Source organism: Apteryx rowi, unplaced genomic scaffold (genome assembly GCF_003343035.1).
Source record: "Apteryx rowi isolate R43461 unplaced genomic scaffold, aptRow1 scaffold_541, whole genome shotgun sequence".
NCBI lineage: Eukaryota > Metazoa > Chordata > Aves > Apterygiformes > Apterygidae > Apteryx > Apteryx rowi.
In genome coordinates, this window is record NW_020450807.1 from 530,532 (window position 1) to 544,270 (window position 13,739).

At 36.0% G+C, this 13,739-nt stretch overlaps 1 long non-coding RNA gene across 1 annotated transcript in view; it reads left to right on the forward strand.

Annotated features, from left to right (window-relative positions):
- LOC112973428 overlaps nt 1-13,739 on the forward strand; it is a 114,284-nt gene that overhangs the window by 83,037 nt on the left and 17,508 nt on the right. Inside the window, exon 4 of the long non-coding RNA XR_003255976.1 lies at nt 13,515-13,631. This is a non-coding gene — a long non-coding RNA (uncharacterized LOC112973428). The remainder of the gene's footprint in view (nt 1-13,514; nt 13,632-13,739) is intronic.

The window sequence follows — 13,739 nt, forward strand, 5'->3', positions numbered from 1 at the left end:
CAGGAAAAATTTCAGCTTAATCTGTCCTGAATACAAAATCTTTCTGGCAAAGATAGTCTTCTGTTTTAATTTATATCAGTCTTAATGCTTATGTTTTCCTGTCTCCAAAACCTTTCTCCAAAGCCATTTTATGCAGAAAGGTGTTAAGAATGTCCCTTATATCTGTCTCTGAAACAATTCTATCTTAATTTCAATACAATTTTCAAACAAGATTTTAGATTGTAACTAATTATGGCCTTATGGTGTTTATCTCCTGCCTTCTGGACAACATCCAAATAAGGGATCATCAAAAAGATGATCTGTGTGCTAAGAGTCAAAACCAAACTTAAATATATTCCTAGATCAGTGTCTGAACCCTTAGCTAGAAGAACAGTATAATTTATCTTCAAATTGAAACAACAAATCAATGTTAAGATGTTGAAAGACATAACCATTGCTGTAGGCAGAGCTAACACACTTAAAATTATGATTAAGAACAGCATTGTATATGGTCGTGTGGTAAAAACTTATTTATGACTTGTTAAAGTAGTCTTAGAGACACATTGTGTAAACATATTTCAAATCTCCTTTGAACAGTGATTGCTCATCGTGTGGGATGCCGTGTTCTGCTGCTGCAGTGTGAACCACCAACACGCCTTCACTTGGTGTTATTGCTCAGTGTGGTCTGAGAAAGGTCGGCATTTTATCCATTAAGCCATCAAGGTTTTTCTTCTTATAATGGTAGATGAAAGGCTTTAACCTGAATCACGAATGTAAAGTTCAGCAGACTTTGTCATAGTACATATTGGTATTCAGTGTTCTAAATGTCAGTACACAGTGACAGAGCATCAAATACATTGAATCATATCACTGAAAGCCAGGAGACAGAGCAATTTTCAGCTTTCTAAGTCCAATTTACGTTTATAAATGGAAAGCTCAGTTTGAGCCCTACTTAACTGAACAGTCAATGCTACCATGAGGTTAGATTTTTATATGAGTCTGCTTGTTTATCTCTAATTATATGCTAATCAATTTGATTTCTCATTTAAACTCAAACCAGGCTGTTTCCATGTAATAATCAACCTCACATTGAAACAATAAAGCGGCTTTATTCGTACCACATCAGCAGGGTTTAATTGCGCATGTGGACAATGAAAATGAAGATGGATTCAGTTTCACCATCCTTACAATGTAGCAGTATACAATGCACTTTTATTTTGAGCTGACACATTTACAGTGAAGATATTAAACTGCAACATCCAAATACTTGCTAAGACACTGCCAAGCTATTTTGGTTGTATTATTTTCTAAATGATGCACACTGGCTGTTCTCTGTTATATATTTCAGCATCTAAAAATATTGACACTAATTGTATTATACATCATAGATCAAAAGAATAAAATTACTATGATGTGTCTTTCAAAAAAAAATTAAGAGAAATATTCCAAATTAAATATAACAGCACAGAGTTATTTCCTACTGCAAATCCCAAAACAAGTCATGCCATGAAAGACATACCATATGAAAACAGAAATATAGTTCAGCTAGAAATATAGCTCGGTTGTGGACACTGGATAAAAAATTTGGAGAAGGGGAAGTACTTTTTTACTCCTCCTACCATAATCATGATGACTGAGAGCACACTTGAATCAGTGCAGTTAAAAGATGTATTTCTTAATCAAGGCTTTTAGTTAGGAAAGCCAGTAGTCTCTACATCCATGACTGTAGATACACCTAAGTGCTTTACTGAGTCCAGTGCAAGACAAAATCAATGTGCAAATATTTGCATGAGTCAGTCTTTTTAAGATGCTCCATGAATACCTTCTGTAAACATGTCTGCTTTGACCTGATCTCCTTGTGAGCCTTTTGACGCCAAGCACGCTGGAATTGTCTCTGGATCGAATCTTTATCTCAGCAGAAATTTGAATAAAATATAATACCAAACAAATCAAATTACTAAAAATGCAAAGCCTAGATCTGCTTTGATTCTTTTATCTAGATTCTTCAGTTAGACATTGATTGTTAATAAAATGAACATCTTACCATTTTAAAAGGAATGCTGCATTCACTGTACTGAGCTTTGTTGAAATCCTTGAAAATTTTGGATATATAAAAGTGCCTTTTTAGTCCTAGTATAATGCAGAGAGCATTTGTGGGATGCTATGCAGTCCTTTATTGCATTGTTGAAGTGCATTGACTGGAATGCCAAATTCAGTATTGTAAAATTGCTGTTCAACACGGCAAGCCAAAAATATTTTATTTTATTTATAGTAGTGCCCCTATACACTAGACATTTTGAAAACACTCACAAACGCTGGCCTCTGATCCAAGGCAATCACACTGCAAAAAAATATATATATATATTGATCTTGTAAGTCAATTTTAAATGGAGGAAATGTTTTGCATTGTTCTGGGATTGAAGGTTATGTTTACATTTAGACTCACGTTTCGGTCGAGTCCCTTATTTTTCAGCTGGAACATAGTAAAGACTCGCTTCATTCTCAAGAAGACCATGTAAGGCCATTCCAACTCCTCTCAACTGTTTGTCAACTTGAGCCATCTTAACTTTCCTATCAATATCTTTTTGCTGCAGTTTCTTCGGAAAATTCTCTTAACTTTTTTCCCTTGTGCTATTTAGTCTCAGAGCAGGAATTATCTCTGCTGCCGCTACACGTGGGGCTTCAGTCTCCCCGCTCGGTTTCAAAACAGTGCGCGTGATAGGAAGCTAGCCTTTATCAGACAGCTGCCATAACCAGTGCTTCTGTCATTGAGAAGCAAAACACTTAACTAGCAGAACGGAGTCTGCATCACTTTTAAGTCGCTTGTCAAAGAGTAAGTTAAGAGTGAATGAAGCTAACAAAGCATCTTCTTTAGGTTAATGAGCTGCATGGAGCTCATGAGATGGACCCAACATGAGGATCTTAGCTCAGTAATGGCAGCCTGGGGAGAGAGAAATAGGGGAGGATCTGCTCTGGGCAGAAAGATTTTTTGGAGTCCCTCTTAGGCCTTCAGATCAGCGAAAACAAGAATAATCAGTCTTTCCTCACTACTGGTTCAGGAGAGACTCAGGAGATCTTGGCTACATCTAACACCTATATTGGGACTCATATTCTCACTCAGATATGGCCTCCGTCTACTTAACTTAAGGGTACTAGTAATCCACAAGAGATGAGACCTTTATGAATATAGAGGTGAACTCTGTTCAGATTTTCCTGGAACAGATGCCATGGGTGCCTAGAGCATCTATGGCATTATATTCATCAACAAGAGATTTAGAAGTAGGTGTTTCTGGACCCACCAAATCCATTCTTTTCTTGCTTACCTATATCTTTTTCTAGACATAGAAACCTGAATCTCAGCAGCCTCTAGTCTTCAAAGAGAACAGAGATTCAAATAGGGTTGACTCTCTTGGAAAAAAAGATCTATTACTGCAGCCTTAGTTCAATTTGATACAGCCAATTAATTTGCTTTCAGCCATGTCCATAAGCTATTTCATTAGACATCATTTTCTCTATTTTCTCAGGAAAATTTTCATACAGACTAAGAGACACTGCTTTCTAAGCAATTTTGATTTGCAAAGTCACTCGACGGCCTCTTTCAACTCACCTGACATAGCAGTCCACGCTTTATGTATAGCTGTAGTTGATATTCCTGGTTTTCCTAAAGAGATGCAGTTCTGTGTATCTCCTGAAAGACCTAAAGAGCTTTCAGTTATGACAAAAACAGTATCTCACTGCATAGTTGACTATGTATTGATCTTTTGTAAGATTTATCACTTAGCATATGGATCTTTCTCTACAAAGAAAGAACACTTTATTGGGGCTAGGCCGCATTTCTGCTACAACTCTGGCCACTTTACGGTTTCTCTGTAGAATATTTGCTACTAATATTGCCAAAACAGTGACCTGAAGCTTTGTTCACACTTTTTGCTAAGCCTTACACTGGTATTGAAACATCTAGCTATTTGGAAGGCTGTCCTTGGATCTTTAAGGAGGGACTCTGAGCCTTTCTGCAGGAAAGATACTCAGAGTTTTGATATACAAATGGAGTACTTTCTTGTTACTCTTCTTCTCTGAGATGTATCACTATATGTACATTCATAACCCACTCTCTTTTCATCTTCTGCAGAGTTCAAAAAAGAATTTTTAGTAATTTGCAGTTAAGAGGAATTGGGAAAGAAGGAATGCTCCACTGCTTCCTTAAATGAATTTCTGCCCCTTATAGGTACACCTAAAATAGAAAAAAATCTCCAACTGCTGTGCTTACATATAAGTATAACCACAGTGAATGTGTAATAATTCCAAATAATGCATTGCAGAGGACATTCTCAGATAAATAACCTTTTGGTTTCCTGGAGGCTATGTAAGTGCTACTTATCATTTTAGATAGGAGGCAGAGTCTTGTGATATGAAACAAGATTTTATATATACAAATTTAAAAAAACCATACAGATAGAGATTAGTGAATTTTAGAAATGTTTCTGCCAATACTGTAAAACTACCACTACCACTGTAGAACTACCACTAAATGATTCAGCTGAGGTATAAAACAATTTCTACCACAGTAGGAAGGACTTTATGAGAGTTAATCACTCTGTCAAGTGAAAAAGATTCAGTACGTGGGCAAAAAACCCCAAGTTATTTCTATCACTTGCTGAGCTACCAAACATATTGGAGTATCTTTTGTCAATAAAGAACCTTTGGAATTTTATTGAACTGTATGAGAGTTCACCTAGAAACAATATCAGCATCTCACTATCCCTTTTTGAGGTTACTCCACAATTTCATTATGTAAGGTGGATAAAATCCCCAAAAGCCTTCTGAGAAAAATCTGCCATTGAAAATCTCTCCCCTTTTGAATCTGTTGTATTCAAAAGGTTAGTGCACTTATCTTTTGAGCTATATGCTATACAATCCTTTTTTCATTTTTTCCAGAAAAATAACCTTTCTTATACTAGCTACATCTATCTGCCAGAAGAGAAGAAGCACTGATAACAAAGGTTTTTCATATACACAGTATCCTGAGACATGACCATCTCCAAGTGCCAGCTAAAGCCATATCACACGCTTAACTATGTTTTTTTCCCCCTAAATCAAATCTGTACAGAAGCATGGATAACTTTCAAGCTGTTGACCTGCATTCCCTCTGTGTTCTGAGAATGAAGTTTAAGAATTATGTCCCAAAGCAACTAAATATTTCAGAAAAAGCAAGTTTAAAAGAACTTTACTGGAAATCTTGAATGAGGAATTCAGCAAGTAATACTAACAATACTATCTAAATGATTCATAAAACAAATAATATATGAGTACAACAACCATGAAAGTGGCAGAAAAAGCTTTTTATCTTTTTTTTTTTTATTCTAGTGTTCTAAGAAAAACAAATAGGTAGTAAACTTGCTAAGGACAAAGCTGATTTCAATTTTCAAGACTACATTGAATTTACAATTTATACTTACAGGTTTAAAGCTCAGCACTAACAGGTCAGATCAGAAGAATATGGTTCAAACTTCAAGACCATCTTTTATCATCTAAACACAAATATAAGGCTGTATATAATTCAAATGTGGCAAGTGTATCAAACATATCTGCAACAAAGCTGGATTTGACTCTTTTAATTTGTCCGAGATTTTATTGGCCCTTTGTGTTTCTTGCTACAGACATTTCCTTAGATATTGCTGCTTCCTTTAGTTATATTTTCCTTAGCATTACTACCTGGCATAGCTTATGCTAACTTGTTTAGTTAGCACTTACTCTATGTAGCACTGTGAAACATTTTAGATTGTTTCAGTTGATCTCTCTGTATGCAGAAGTTGATAAATTATAGCTTGTGGGTCAGTTTAGCTAGTTTAACAGGGAGTCTTGCTCTGCAGAATTCTATTAGTCTACATTGGCACAGTCATTACTTCTCCTATGTGGATGTGAGTGAGCTCTGAAACCAATTCCAAAAGAAAAACCATGCCACTGTAGTAATGTGGTACTGGGTTAGTAAATACAGCTCTACCTCACGGCATCATACTGGAATGACTAAAGAAACATCTATTTTGGCATTCAGCTACCTAAGAGAATGGAGAGAGCTTGCACATGTCTTGTGGAAGGAAAATGAGAACAGAATCACTGTAAGTTTTGAGTGCTGAAAAGCTTCATCTGTTTGCCTGCATTTTGGCGGTTTGGGATATAGCACATTAATGATGCTGACAATTTTAATGCGTTGTCAAAACAGGCCAGGTCAATCATCCTTTATTTGCCTCAAATAGATTACATCAAATACTCCGAATATGATGGTGGCAACGTTTAGTGAAATGTGCATTTGAGCTTCTTCTTAATCTTCCTAAAGGTATAACAATTCTGCACCATGTACTTGAAATGAAGAGATGAGTTTTAGCAAATCCTGTTAAATAGTAAGTTCAATGTGACTCTTAGAAGGGCCTCTGAAAGAAACCTCTCTTGTTATTTTGATTTTGTATTCTGCAAAATATCTTTAATCTCATTAACTTCAGTTCCTTTGCCTTACCATCTGACTTCATTCCCAACAGTTTCAGTTCTGTTCTGTTTGAGTTGATGCAAAACCATTTGGTGCTACTTCAGCCTTGAATTAATCTGCTGCATTTTATCTTCTTTGCTTGTCTGAGCACATTCTTCTTCTTCTCTATTAGTTCAGGCAGCAGTAGGATCTCACTGATCAGGACCTTCCCTTGTGGACTCTGTTTTCTGTTATATCTCCAGCTCAGCACAGGAATGGCTTGTTCAACTTCTGTCTTGATGACAAAAAAAGAGACAGTGTGTGTGAGAAAAAAATCAGCTGAGAACCCTGGGGAAATAGTGTGGAAGACAAGTAAAAAGAATCAGAAAAAGATCAGACAAACAAGAGGAATGTCATATGACCAGAGGAGGCTGAGCATCTGTTTACAGTTTGATAACACTAGATGAGAAGGTATCATATAATTTGCTTTGCAAAGGTATAATAGAGGGAAAGAAAGTGACTAGTAAGGCATTCTTGGGTGAAATGTGTGTATATGTAAATTTTCAGCAAAAAAAATGATATAAGAATTCTGTGGATAATACAAAAATATATATTGTGAGCTGTTTCAATACATGGTACAGAAAAGGAGATGAGGCGACTTGGAAATTATAATGTTACTCTTTCATTTATTTTATGTAGGTGATTAAGCCAAACAAGTGTCAAGAACTAATTAAAGTTCATGTCTAAAAAGCATTGAAGACTATCAAAAAGGCCTGTGATTCCACTTTCTAAAAATACAATGTCGCATTCCAGATGGGCAAACATCTAGCTAAGCTCTGTCTTTCTGACAAGTGTTTGAGTACATGAAGGAAAAGAAATAACCTGAAACAATTTTGTAATGAAAAAAGTGAGCAATAAACCTGCTAACAGAAAGGGAAAGAGGGAAGGATGAAAGAGCAGTGTAAATAAAGAGCAAAAAGGACTGTGTGAGAGAGTGGATCTCTCTGTAATTTACAAAGGACATTCCTTAGTGTTTCAGTGTTGCTAAATATTAAGGTGGATACTACCCAACAAAGAATTCTACAGATAAATGGTAAATCTGCAGGGGTCCGATTTGTGTATTTTATTAATACCAGTAAAGTTAAATGTTCAGAATAATTGGCAAGCTGATTTCAGGTGCACTTCCTCATATGTTGCATTGGGGATTTGCCAGAATATATTATTGATGCAGATCACATTAAGATATATAAAATATATGATCATGTTATCATACGTGTTTTAGAAATGTTTTCTAGGTTTCATTTTTATAAGAAATGTCTGAATGAATCTGATTATTAGACAGAAAAAAGGAAGAGGCAGAAACAGTGACAGAAATTATTTAAACCAAGTGTCAGTTTTGTTCTTCATAAAACTGATAAGTCAAACTCAAGCCTCAAACACCTTTGTGTCTAAATTTGTGGTATTCTAAACACATTCTTATATGCTCAGCTTTAACAAGCAAGACTTATCTTGCCTTCAATGTCTACAGCCTAGTAGACAGACTTACAAATATTTCCTATGAGATTTATTATTTACTATACTGGTTACATCCTCTTTGGAGCCTGTCTAGGCTTACTATTGGGTTTTGGTGACATCTAAGCTTAGACCTACAGAGATATTGTATTTCGTGCTGCAGTACTGAACAGTCTCACTGGCCTTGGGACTCACAGCTCTGAGTGAAGCCTGTACTTACTTGAGCTGCTATATACCTTAGGAGCAGCATGGTTTCCACAGAAAAATATTGGTTCAGAAACCAGTATAGCTTTGTCAATGCTGTACAATGGCAAATAGCTCAAGGATTCAAAACCCTGGATCCCTGACTCTCTGCAAATACTCTGATCACTGGATGGAAGGCGGCCATGGTCCTTCTTTCTCATCAGCCTAATGAATTTTGAATTCAAAACAATCCCACAGTTTTACCTGGTAAAAATGGAGCATGTCCTATAAACTCAGACCAGCCTATGGTCAACTGTTATGGAACTTTTCTTGGAAAAAAGGAGTTGTAAAGTCTTAATTTGAGAAAAAAATTGCTCCCAGGACTGAGGTGCTCTGTGATAGCTTGCTAGATTGGGTTCTCAGAGAACTTAGGCACAGGAGTGTCTTGTGTGTGGATGAACAAAGGTATTTGTTGCTCACTGGTGACAAGACAACTGAATTCTGAATAAGTTCAATAATAGAACTCTAAATGCTTGGGAAATGCCATTGATAAAAACTGAGTTTTGAACATTGCTGTCTCACACTTGGGTAACTACATGCACCTAAGACATTTTGTGTGCTTGAAACCTACTGTTAAGAACAGTGGTTTCTATTTTAAATAGAAACGGCAGTTTTGATTTCAAAGGATAAACAGCATTAGTTTATGCATAGGTGTATTGTAAAGATTTATGAGATAGCTTACCCCTTTAAAGGAGATGTTTCTAGGATGTAATGAATACTAAGTTTCCAAGCCTTTTGTGCACAAAATAGACACAGTATCTGGCCTCTTTATTTTTCCATAATTCATTTGATTTTGTCACTATTACAATTTTGATGATTAATAATGCTTAAACAACAACACTTTTTTAGAGCATCAAGCATCCCCCTGACTTTCCACTACTTTATTTCCTTGTGATGACAACTGTTCTCTACCATTTGGAAAGTGAACTAAAAACTTCATGCTCAGCAAAAATATATTTTGGAATTCTGTAGCCATGAGATGTGTTTTTATCACTGATAAAATGGGTCCCATTTGTCTTTCAATACTGGGAATACACTGAACTTTGGATGTTTTGCATTCAGCATCTAGAAGGTAATCTAATCTCAGTTTGGGATTCAGAATGGAGTGAGACTCTTAAGGGACCCCTAGATGAGAAAATTAAATTTCACAGAAGATCTGTTTTGATGTTGACTTCAATTTCTTTCACCAACTTTTTGATCCTCTGCAGATTAGTGACTGAACAGAGATTTCTTTCTGTTAAATGACAGAGACTGAAAAGCAACACTCTTGCCAGAAACCGGTGCAATCAGGAAAGTTAAGTCACCTGTGCCTTTGTTAGCCTGTGATACTGCAAAGAAAAAAGACAAGAAAAGTCAGAAGTCAGAATTTCTTACATTTGTGTCATGCTTTCAGCAATTTTCTAATAAGCAAAAAACCCCCACTTTATCAGGCAGTTTGAAAATACCTAATAAAGTGCGCTTGAAAATAAAGCCTTCCTATTTTCTAATAACAGTTTCATTCTGTAAGTCTAGAAAATCTTCTTCAAGAGAAATCCCTAAGCACTGTCTGTAAAGCAGTTTCATTTAGAACTCATTCTGTTTACTCAGACATGGCCTTGGGATAAAATCAATTTAGTTTTGAACAGTAAAAAGTGGCAATATGTTACATTTAGGGAAAAAGGGAGGAGTGACTTATCCTCATGTAACTTCTAAGATGGTTTTAGTGAACAGAATGTAGTTAATTACTAAACTGGAATTTCAACCACAGGACTGGAGCTAACCATTCTTTTGCTTACCTAAACAAAGAAAAAATGACAAACAAACAGAACTACGAAAGAATCTTTAATGACAACTGGCCAGGATTTGAAATTCTAATTGTGTTCAATTGATTTAGTAGCTACCGTTGAACATACTAATCCCTACCACTTGTTACAGTAAGTTTTTGTTCTAAATATAATGGTAACCGCTTGCTTTTATGATTTTAACAGCCACAAATGCAGTTGATGTCAGCTGCCTCAGAGGACATCTCTTTCAACAGCCGGGGCTTCTATATTTCTGTCCAGTGTTTTTATGTAATGTGGAGAAATCACAGAAATCATTTTATGGCCTAGAAAAGTGGGCTCGGTAATAACACAACCCCATTATCTCCAATAATCCCTGTCCCAATTCTGTCTTAGCAACCATCAATTACTTGGCAAACTTCTCCCTTCTGTTTTACAAGTGAATTTTTCAGACATGTTCTTAGGTTGTTTATTTCTTTGTAAAAGATTTTCAAGTCCTTTCCCTTCTAGTTATAAGCATTACTCTTCTGAGAATCTCACTGTCTTTTAGCCCATTCTAATGATTAATCCGCAGCAACGCAGTCTTTGTTGATTATAGGAATGATTTTGAGCATTTTGTTTACATGAACTCTGATGCTTTCCCATCTGAAATTGCAATGCTTGCCTCGGTCAAGAATGTAATAGAGCGTCTGAGACCTGAACATAGTGCCTTTAAGATTTGGAAATGCAATTGAATTTTTCTTGGAATTGTCAGTCTGTGAGATAGGAGAAACTTTTAAGAAGGAGGTTAAACAATCAAAGACCATGCTATCTATTAGCAGGAAAGAAGTGTTGGGTAGTTGAAAAGATGACAAAAAAGAAGGTAGGAAGTTGCTTGATTGGCAAAAATAGCAAAATTTCTTTGAATTAATGAGAAATACTAAAATCATTCAAGGAAGACTCATTCTGTGAAGGTTATATTTTAAGGAAATTATTCCCTCATTGCTAGTACTAGGAAGTGTAAGTATCTGAAGGGAGGGTGTAGGAAGGATGGGGCCAGGCTCTTTTCAGCAGTGCCCAGCAATAGGATGAGAGGCAACGGGCACAAACTGAAACACAGGAAGTTCCATCTGAACATGAGGAAAAACTTCTTTACTGTGAGGGTGACAGAGCACTGGAACAGGTTGCCCAGAGAGGCTGTGGAGCCTCCATCCTTGGAGATATTCAAAAGCCGTCTGGATACAGTCCTGGGTAACGTGCTCTAGGTGACCCTGCTTGAGCAGGGGGCTTGGACTAGATGATCTCCAGAGGTCCCTTCCAACCTCAACCATTCTGGGTGATTCTGTGTGAATCCAAAGAATGGCATTAATCAGTTGTCTGCTGGAGAGTATATCACAGGGATTTCATAAGTATGCACTTACTCTGTAGCTTAGTGTTACTGATATTTTTTTGTTCTTTCATTGATTTCCAAGTGATGAAATAGAGGGGAAGATAAAGGAGAAATACAAGGAATGATAGTCTTGGTAGAGAGACAGCATTTTTGTCCAAACACGGTTCATGCCTGGAGGTTAAGTGACATCATCCTTTTTCTGGCTCTGACATTGATCTCCTGTGATCTCCTGTGATCATTTTACTTTCCTGTACTTCCTGTACTTTTGCAAACTGTAAAACGGTTCAGGATCCATCTTATGCTAATACTCTCGTCCATTCTCACAGCTTCAAATCAAATTAGCAATCTTAACTCATGATTAGGGATGAATATTATCATTTAACTGCTAATGGAAATAGCAGTGGAGAAAACCATCCTGTTCTCTGAAGTTTGTCTATTGAAGAACTGCATTATGAGCAATAGCTTTTGAGAATATTTTTGGGAGGAGTGGTTTCTCTTTGAATAATAACCAAACATGTGATTCAGGGTAAAAATAAAGAAATAACTAACAACAGCAGACTAAGTTATGAATTAAAATGTTAGAGAACTATGGGAATTAGGTGATACAAGAGGAGCTGTGCTGTATTACTTGATTATAATGACATAATCAAGCAATGCTTTGGTGAACTTTAGAAGTTAAAACATATTGTTATAAGTTAAGTTAAATATGCTGAAGAATGTTTAATGTATAGTTGCCTATCAATATAGGCTACTTAACATTAACTAGTATATTGTTAGTAAACGAAACTGTTACAGCATCATTTTTCCTAGTCTTATTCCAAGTATGCTAACCTTGAACTTCTAATTGCCTATTTCAGTAGTTTTCTCTGTTTTTTTTTTATAGCCTTCACAGTTGTGAAAAATTTATCGTAATCAGAGGTTGTTCCCATTCTTTATGTCAGCAAAAATCAATATGATTGTATAACAGATCTCTTATAATCAAAATCCTTTTTCTTCTTTCTTCTTTATAATTTATAATTTAAGTGAACTCCAAAAGAAGAAAAATATTTGCCGTTCATCCTCTATTATGGGCTATAAAGTGCACAATTCTTGATTCTTGTTTTATTTTCATATTAGGAATAGTCCACACTCAGAAAATGCAATGATTATTTTATAGGAATTATTCATTTAATACAGTCAGATCCTTTAAAAATGTTTTTAGTTCCCCATGAAATTCACATGCTGCAGAAATCATAAAGCAATGTGGCTGTGGTGGATCTCTAACTGCCATCTAGCACAGCTCCCTACTCTAAGGAGGAATTCAGTGTACATAGACTATATCTGCCAGTGTTTGACTAATCTGCTCCTCAAAATTTTGAGTGATACAGTGATACAACCTTCACAGCTTGCCTGATTTACAGCTTCCTAACCCTTATATTTACAAAACATGGAAAATATCTACCCTATATTTGTGCATTGTGGCAGAAGAGCTGAAGCATGCTGCTATAGTTCAAAAAACCTGAGTTGTAGCCTTGTCCTGTAGTCTGGATGCGAGCTCCCCTCAGCTGGCCTATGTGCAAAGCAGTACCTGAGTGCTTGCGGTGGGCAGTCAGAGGCCGTCAGATGTGATGATAGCTGCATCACTCCTATGTATTGTTGGCCAAGTTGTGGTGCCACTGCTATGACAACAGCATAGATATTCAAGGCTTGGAAAAAACATAATTGATTGATTAACCTAAATATCTGCAAATCCAGTAACAATAAAACCTACTGGATAAAGAAAAAGAGTAATCACTGTCCTCTTTATAATGCTACTTGGTGTATTTTAGGACTGTCGTCATCCTAAGATATTGACATCCCTATTTATGTGATTAAAATGACAAAACTTTTTCAGGGTTACAAGAAGTGTTTTGCTGACTTATAAGTCACCAGTCTTGTGGTTGACTATGGCCCTTAGGTTTCTTTAATTATTATTTTCTTTCAGAGACTGTCTAGCTAGTTTGTACATTTGATTTCTCCTTCTGAAAGTATATTTCTGTATACTTGAAAGTAGTAAAAATTATCTTGTCAATTTCAGACCTTGATTTCAATGTATTGGTATCATTTTTAATTTAATAGTCAGTCCATATGCACCTAAAACCTAAGGAGATGATTAAAACAAGTGCGACTTTATCTATTACAATGTCAACCAACCTAATATTCTTTTTTACAGGATAACTGGTCTGCTCAAAAAGTGGGAAGCAGCAGAGAGTAACAACATATTCCAGTAGCTCTCTCACTAAATCTTTTGCAAGACTGAATGTACAGTTCTAGGGAAAGCTTCTAGGAGGTATGTATATAGTTGCAATTATTGTCTTTTAAAGAATATATGCGATTACAGAAGAGTGCAATGGAACATTAAGTAAGTTTATAATAGGCTGAAATATTTTAAAGCATT